A 7234-nucleotide genomic window follows, 5' to 3' on the forward strand; every position below is an offset into this window, starting at 1 on the left:
AGTTCTATACAGGAAGCAGAAGCTACAGGAGTGACATCCACACTTACAAACAAGAAAAGGGCTACATTCTCAGTTGGTGTAAATAGGTATAGCTCTGTTTAAGCCAATGGAGTTACTCTGGCTTATACCAGCTGAGTTGGTGTGTGAGTTCCGTGGCATGGATTGCTCAGCTGGGGGACACAGGGTTGAAGAACAGACAAAAGGAAAACATTTTCCACTTAAGAAATTATAAATTATCCAAACAAGAAGGGGGTCATTTGCTGCGAGGGCCCCACAGCCTTGGAATTTGTTCCCACTTTGGTCTGAAAGAGCCCAGATCTGATGATCCTCGAGGCATGTTGTAAAGTGAATTGTTTTTCCTAGGCATCTGAAAATCCGGGGGTGGTGGGGGAGGGAGAATTTTTCAAGTGAGAAATTGCTTACAGGGGAAGAGCCTTGGAGTTGTTCAGTTGCTAGACACATTGGGCATGGGTTATGTTCAACTCTACTGCTGCAGCATGTGGTGGTGTTATACCCAGGGCACCTACGCACCCTTTGTAGTCTTTCTGTAAAGCTAAATACATAAATGAGCCCAGCGAATCTGATGAGAATGAAGCCGTGAATCTCCTAGTAAAACAAACCCTGCAGTGTCCTGCCCCCAGGTTTGTACAGCGAACAAGCTTTGCTGCAAGTCAAGCAGCCCTGATGGGCTGCTCGTCAGTCTGTACTGTATGAAGTGAAAGGTGCCAGATTCACAGCCTTGCAGGGTGAAGCTCTCACTTCACATGAACAGGCGCAATTCCAAGCCCTCCCGCAGTCCCTGCTACCACTCACTCCTTTCCTGGAGGGACCATTCAAAGAGTAGCTTATTTTTTTTAGTCTGGCCTCCATGTGCATCCTCATCCCTCCCCTTGCTTTATGAGGTGTTAAGGGTGCTCGGGATCAGGTCTCCTTTTCTTGCTTCTTGATGAGTATTTTCCATGGGGTTTGCTGCAGCATGAACAGGGCACATGGTATATTTGTTAATAATGGGGAGGGAGGGAGAGACTTCCACTGTCTACTGCTGCCCCTGCATTTTTGCTAAGTAGCTTTAGCCACGCAGTTCCTGTGAATGGTGCAAGGTTATGTTGGTAAACAGTGTTCAGCTCTGGCCAGGTTTGGGGAATGGAGGATGTGACTATTAATGTCACTGTTTTCTACTAGCAATTCTATTCCTGGTCTAACTCTCCAAGGCAAAGAGGCCAGTGGGCAGAGGCATGAAGAGGGAGTTCACTTCTTTTTTTTTTGCAAGGGAATTAAATATAGGCACAAGACAAGCATTGCTTTTGCCCATACAAGGAATGAAGCATTGGTCAGCATCTGGAATTTACACTAGGCACCTTTTCAGGAGCCTCAGTAACAAGCGAGCATTTATTTCCCATGTTCTCAGGATCTGAGGTTCCGTATTTTTTTCTCTCTCTCTCATTTCTTTGAATTTTAAGAGTCTGACTTTTTAAATTGTGTTTCTATTGAATGTCAATCCACATGTGCTCTCCTGATGCCTCCCTAGAGGTCAGGAAGAGAGAGATGGCTTTGAAAATAAAATCACCATAAACAGTGTCACATCAGAGACCCATCCTGCTCACCAGCTGTCTCCAGCACAGACAGCTACAGTCTCTGCCTTTGCTGGCTAATATGCTTTTCACCTCCTCCTTCGCCCTTCAACACAAAGGATCTTCTCCCTCCTCCCCACAACACCACAGCCAGCCAAGGGCTCGACTCTCTTCTTCGCACTGGTTTTGTGCAGAGCTAACCCAATTGTCTTAAATGGCCTTACTCCAGAGCCAGCATGAATCAAGTCCATGCTTCCCAGCATGCCTTTCTGTTTCACGTACAGCAGCCCAAGGGTTGCTGCAAAGAGACAGGCTTGCCTTTGTCTCCCCCCGGGGCTGCATGCGCTGCTGACACTATAACACTCCCAGTCCCAGTGGGCCTGGAGAGCGAGATGACACAAACAGACCAGAGCTTAGTCTCATGGGGCGGGGTGGAACATTAACCACGGTGCCGCTGGCTCAGCAGCTGCCCTTTCCTGCCATTTTCATGTATTTGGTTTTGCTGGTTCCATGTTGCTAAGGGGAGACCAGTTGTAAACGAGGATTGTAGCCCTGCAGGGCTGAGGGTAATGCATTAGAGAAGGGTCCTTTGCAGTGTCCTTGCAACCTTGCCCTGCCAAGATATTTTTAAATTATTATTTAAAATAACCCTCAGCTGTGATGAATGCGATGTGCCGCGAACGCTGTACCCAGCATGAGAACAACACACCATCTTCAGTGATTCACGTGTCAGGCAAGGATTCCACAGCTGTGGCTAGGAGAGGCACTCTTCGACTCTGCCAGCTCTTTATTTTGTTTTATGTTTCAATAGGTCCCTTCAGGGGCCTATTCTGATCTCACTGCGTGGGGATTTAGAACATGCACGGCCTGCTAGCACCAATGGGAGTTCTGCACGGCAATCCCATCGCAACCTAGGCAAAGGCAGCTCTCTGTCTCTCGGGCAGTTGATGAGAGTCAGGGCCAAATTCAAACCTATGGAGAAAGTGGAGGCTGCTGTTGGCCAAGCGCATCATTCAAGCAGCATAAGGCCCCCTGGGTGGGATGGATGTTAAACCAGAAAAGGGTGAAATCTAGAGTTTAGAATAAACAGGTGGGAAATAAAAATTGAGGTGTTTTCTGTGCTCTACCGCTGGTTCCCTCCCCTCTATTTGGTGTAAACCCTCAGGCTCAGCTTGCATGTTCACACATGGCCAAGGAACATAGGTTAGGCGCTGCAGATGCTTCATGACTGGGATTTATAAATACGGTAATATGAACTGACTTTGCCATGACACAACAGTCCCTCGCAAGTGCTCAAGCCCCCAGAGCAACAGCTGTCAGCGGTGCTGCTTCCCTCCCATCTGACGGCAACACTGACAAGGAAGCCAACTGGAACGTCTATTGGGAAAGGGACCTTTGGCCTCGCCTGCAGTTCCCTGACAGCTGCACGAAATGCAACACGATAACGCTCCTTTCATGTGATACAGAGAGAAAAAAATTGTGTGTGCGCAACTTTATCCAGCATCATGCTGCAATCAAATGCTTTATACAGTAACTGAGGCCCCTTAGGCATGTTTTTTCCTACTCAATGAATGCAAGTGTCATCGCAAGACCGTGTATGGAAATAGTAGTTCTTAAGCCCCCTGCATGTCTTCTTTCCATTGATACAACTTCTCGTCTATGCCAGTACTGCACCATTGGGCCTGTTCCCACTGAGGTTAATGGGAGCAAATTAGGGCCTATAATTCTGCTATCAGGCCTGCGCAGTGGGTCTCAGTGCTGATATCCCTCTCACCCTGCTTCCACAGTTCCTTCACCCACATCTGCACCCATGGAAGATTGGAACCCAATGCTGGAGCTGGGATTGGCTGTGCCACTTAGCGAGGAGAACCATGCCATCAGTAATGTCAGCCTCATTTTCTGGCTGGCGCTAGAGGAAGCCCTGAGGATCAGGGTGGTGTCAGCAGTAAAGGCAGGATGGACCACTAGACTTGAGTGGGGCCATATGAAGAAGGCAAGGTGTTATTGACTAATAGCATACAGCTGATTATGTCATGTTAGGGCAGTGTGGGGCGAAGTGAGCCTAGGAGGAGCAGAATAGAAAGAATTATGCTGCTCTCTGTGATATTGTATATATTTGATAGAGACACTCAAGAGAAGGGCCCCACTCAGACATGCTAATGATCGGAGGGATGGGCATCTGTGCGTGTAGGTAGTAGATGGATCTGTCTTTGGGGCAGGGACTTCCGCTTAGTAGGTTTACAAATCCAACGTCCATTGAAAGCAAAGGGACTCCATCCATTGCCTTCACTGGGTTTAGGCTGGGTCATATGCATAATGCTAGCAACTGTCACAAAGGGGTCCTATGGGTATGTTCAGCACCAGGTTGGAGCTCTGCAGCATTACCTCACTACAAATTAATAATTATGCATAGATTGTAGCCACTACAGTCTCACTCTCTAACATACACACTTGTAAACCCCCTGTGGTATGTGAATTCCTTATACGTGATGTCACTCCTGTTTGTTTTTGATAATGTTTTCTTGGGTGATCTTTATCCCTTTAAAATAATCTAATAAATAGAGTGAGAATTATAGTCTTTCCATAGAGGTGGTTGTTATTATTGATTAGTAAAGCATAAAGCAAAAGTGTACAGATCAAAGCTGCTGAATGAATTAAACTGAGCCCTTTATGGTGTTCGTTTGTTTGTTAACAATAGAATGCATATACAGACAATTCATACAGATGTCTCAATAAATATGCAATAAAGTTTCAAATGTATTGAAACTTCGCTGCACCTTAGCTATATCTTGAAGTAACCTATCACTTTGGAATGGGATTTTCCAAGAGCCTAAGAAAGTCAGTTGGTGTTGGGCTTCTAGCGTTCCTTTGAAAATTGCAGCCCAACTATAGATAGGACTCTGAATGCCTAGGAGAGAGGACACATGATAAATATTTCCTAACAAACAGCAAAACAATAAAGAACATTATTCAAGCCAGGCACCCCTCATCAAACGCCACCTAATCTTGACTCACACAAGGTCTTGTTGATGGAAACTGTATGAGTTTTTTTGGCTTGCTAGATTTATGAATTACCATCTCATTTCTTCTGTGATTGTCCCTGAAGAAAATAATGGTTTGTTTATCTCCTTTTCTTTGATGATATTTCCATAAAAAGATTCCCCATTGTTAGGTATGAAACCTGCCCAATTAGCCCAATGAAAGTATTTAATAAGGCTGTGGCTGAGTTCTGCAAGCTTGGTAAGAACGGTTAATACCAAAACCAAACACTACACAATAATGCCATTCCCCTTCCTCCTCACATTAATTATAGCACATTCTCCCTCTGGTTAACTTGCACTTTTGAAAAGAGCAATGATAAATGAAACTCGGGCATTGGGATTTATTAGCAACTGCTATTCTGGAGGTGCATTAAGCCCACAAAGGATTGAACGATTGAAAATGCACTGAAGTTAATTTGACACTGATGACATCCACTCATATGCCAGGGATTAATAAACTGGGGAGGGAGAAAAGTTTCTGTTCACAGTGCACCTGCTATTTGCAGCTAACAACAGATAGCTGCTGCCAGATTCCAGTCCTATCTATGGCAAAGTCCCTCCTGCAAAGCGCTGAGCAGGTGCACCACAAAGATGAGGGGCCGTTAGTGACTAGTGGACTCTACGCATCACAAGGCCTCAGGGTGGGATTTTTTTCAAGGAGCCTAAGCAAGTTAGGTGGGTTTTATTGGGAGCTAGGCACCTAACTCACTACTTTGGAAATCCCGAGCTCAGTGCCAGTCAATGGTAAACATGTATAAAACATGAGTATGTTCGGCATAATGAATGACTCATTTATGGCCTGATTCAATGCCTAGTTAACAATGGTACTAATTCAGCTATTCCTTGGGAGGGGGCAAATTCTAGGCCCCCCCTCCCCTCTCAGGGAACCCCTGGCATTCAGCCCCCACTTCTGCAGGGCCTGCCCACTTGGCTGTGGAGTCTACCCTCTCTCTTACCTATACCATGCATGAGGCAGTGCTGCTGGGCTTCAAGTTCTCAGAGGACTCGTCTGGGCCCTGACGTACAGGAACAGGCTCCCTGCACACTAGGTCATAGGACCATTTGGCCCAGCCTCTCCTCTGTCTGGCCAGGTCAGATTTCAGCAGCATTGCAACCATGTAGCCAGATTTAAAAGCTCTGGACTGCTCCGACAGCAACTGTACTATCTGGTACAGGACCATCATTTAAAAGTGGCCACTTCCCTCTCTCTTGGCTCTGTGGCCAATGCAGCTTTGAGCAAGTGCAAATACATGTTGGAGGGGTGTGATTCGTCCTTCCCCAAAAGCCTTCCTGCAATTTGGCACCACTGGTATTTAAGTCAATGGGAGTCATTTTATTGTCTTCAGTGCATCAGGTCTGTGCCAATAATTGGCCAGATCCTGCTGCCAGTGATGACAATTGGAGAATTTTGCTGTTCACTTCAAAGGGAGCAGAACTGGGCCTCATGTTGGTAAAGGGGGATAAATGATATGCAAAGGTGGATCTCCTGCTGGATGTCTTTATGCATCACAGCATTTGCCTCCTATAGTAATTCTCAAGCCTGAGCTCAGCGCACAGAAATGGGCTATATCTATGGTACGCTCATCCTTGGATGAGGACTCTGATACAGCCAACACATACTGACCCTTTCCAAAGATGAGGTGGTATAGTGCTGGCCAATCCCCTTCCTTTTGGATATTAACCATTAGCACATTGACCTATGTCCCACAGGTAACATCTCAGCACTTGAATGCTGTGTCTATAAACATGTAATAAGATCTCATCCCTTTCATCAATAATTCATCCCTCCCCTTGTATGCTGGCATCTCATCACCATTGACCAGGCTTCAGGCACCACCCTTGAGCCAGCTGTTCTGCCGCTTGATTTTAATCTGTCAAGTCATCTTGAAAAAAGGTATTAGTGTGTGCTACGGTGATCACTCCAAACTGGGCATCTAGAGCAGCTCCGGAGCAGATCTGAACTGGTTCCCCAATTCCCCCATCCTCCATGGCCATTCCCTGAGTCATCTGGTGCCCTCACCATGTAATACCAAATCCTCAGCTGATGTAAACTGGTGTAGCGCCATTGACTTCAGTGGAGCTGGGGAATCTGGCCAGTAGCTTTTCATACTGTATGGTACATAGGGGAGTAAACTGATGACTCTATGAAGGGTTTTCAGGGCGATAATACAACATTGGCTAAGTCCTGAAATACGCAGCCAGCTCTGAAATTACTGAGACGCCACATGACTACAGCTGCTCTTTTTCTCTCCAGCTTTACCTCCCCATCCATTGCAAAGTCTGGGCACTGACAACTGCTTTGGAGGCATTCTTAAAATGGCCACTGACCTTGCTTTAACTGCTCAGTGCAGCGTCTGAGCTGCTCCTACAGGCTCTCCCATAAAACAAGCTTCATCGAGAGGCATTATCATGCATGGGATAGGAGGAATAACAAAACAGCTTAGAAACCTCAGCCTGATGGCTCACCTAGAGACACACACACAGGGCTCGGAAATGGAGATGATAAAAAATGAAGCAAGCTGAAGGAGTCTTCGTGCGGCAGGTTTTCTAGGTGGCAATTACACTAACTGTACTGCTTAATAGGCATTGTTTGACATATTTAGGTGCCCCCAGATATTTCAT

This window comes from Chelonoidis abingdonii, chromosome 4 (assembly GCF_003597395.2).
Source record: "Chelonoidis abingdonii isolate Lonesome George chromosome 4, CheloAbing_2.0, whole genome shotgun sequence".
NCBI classification, from domain to species: Eukaryota; Metazoa; Chordata; order Testudines; family Testudinidae; genus Chelonoidis; species Chelonoidis abingdonii.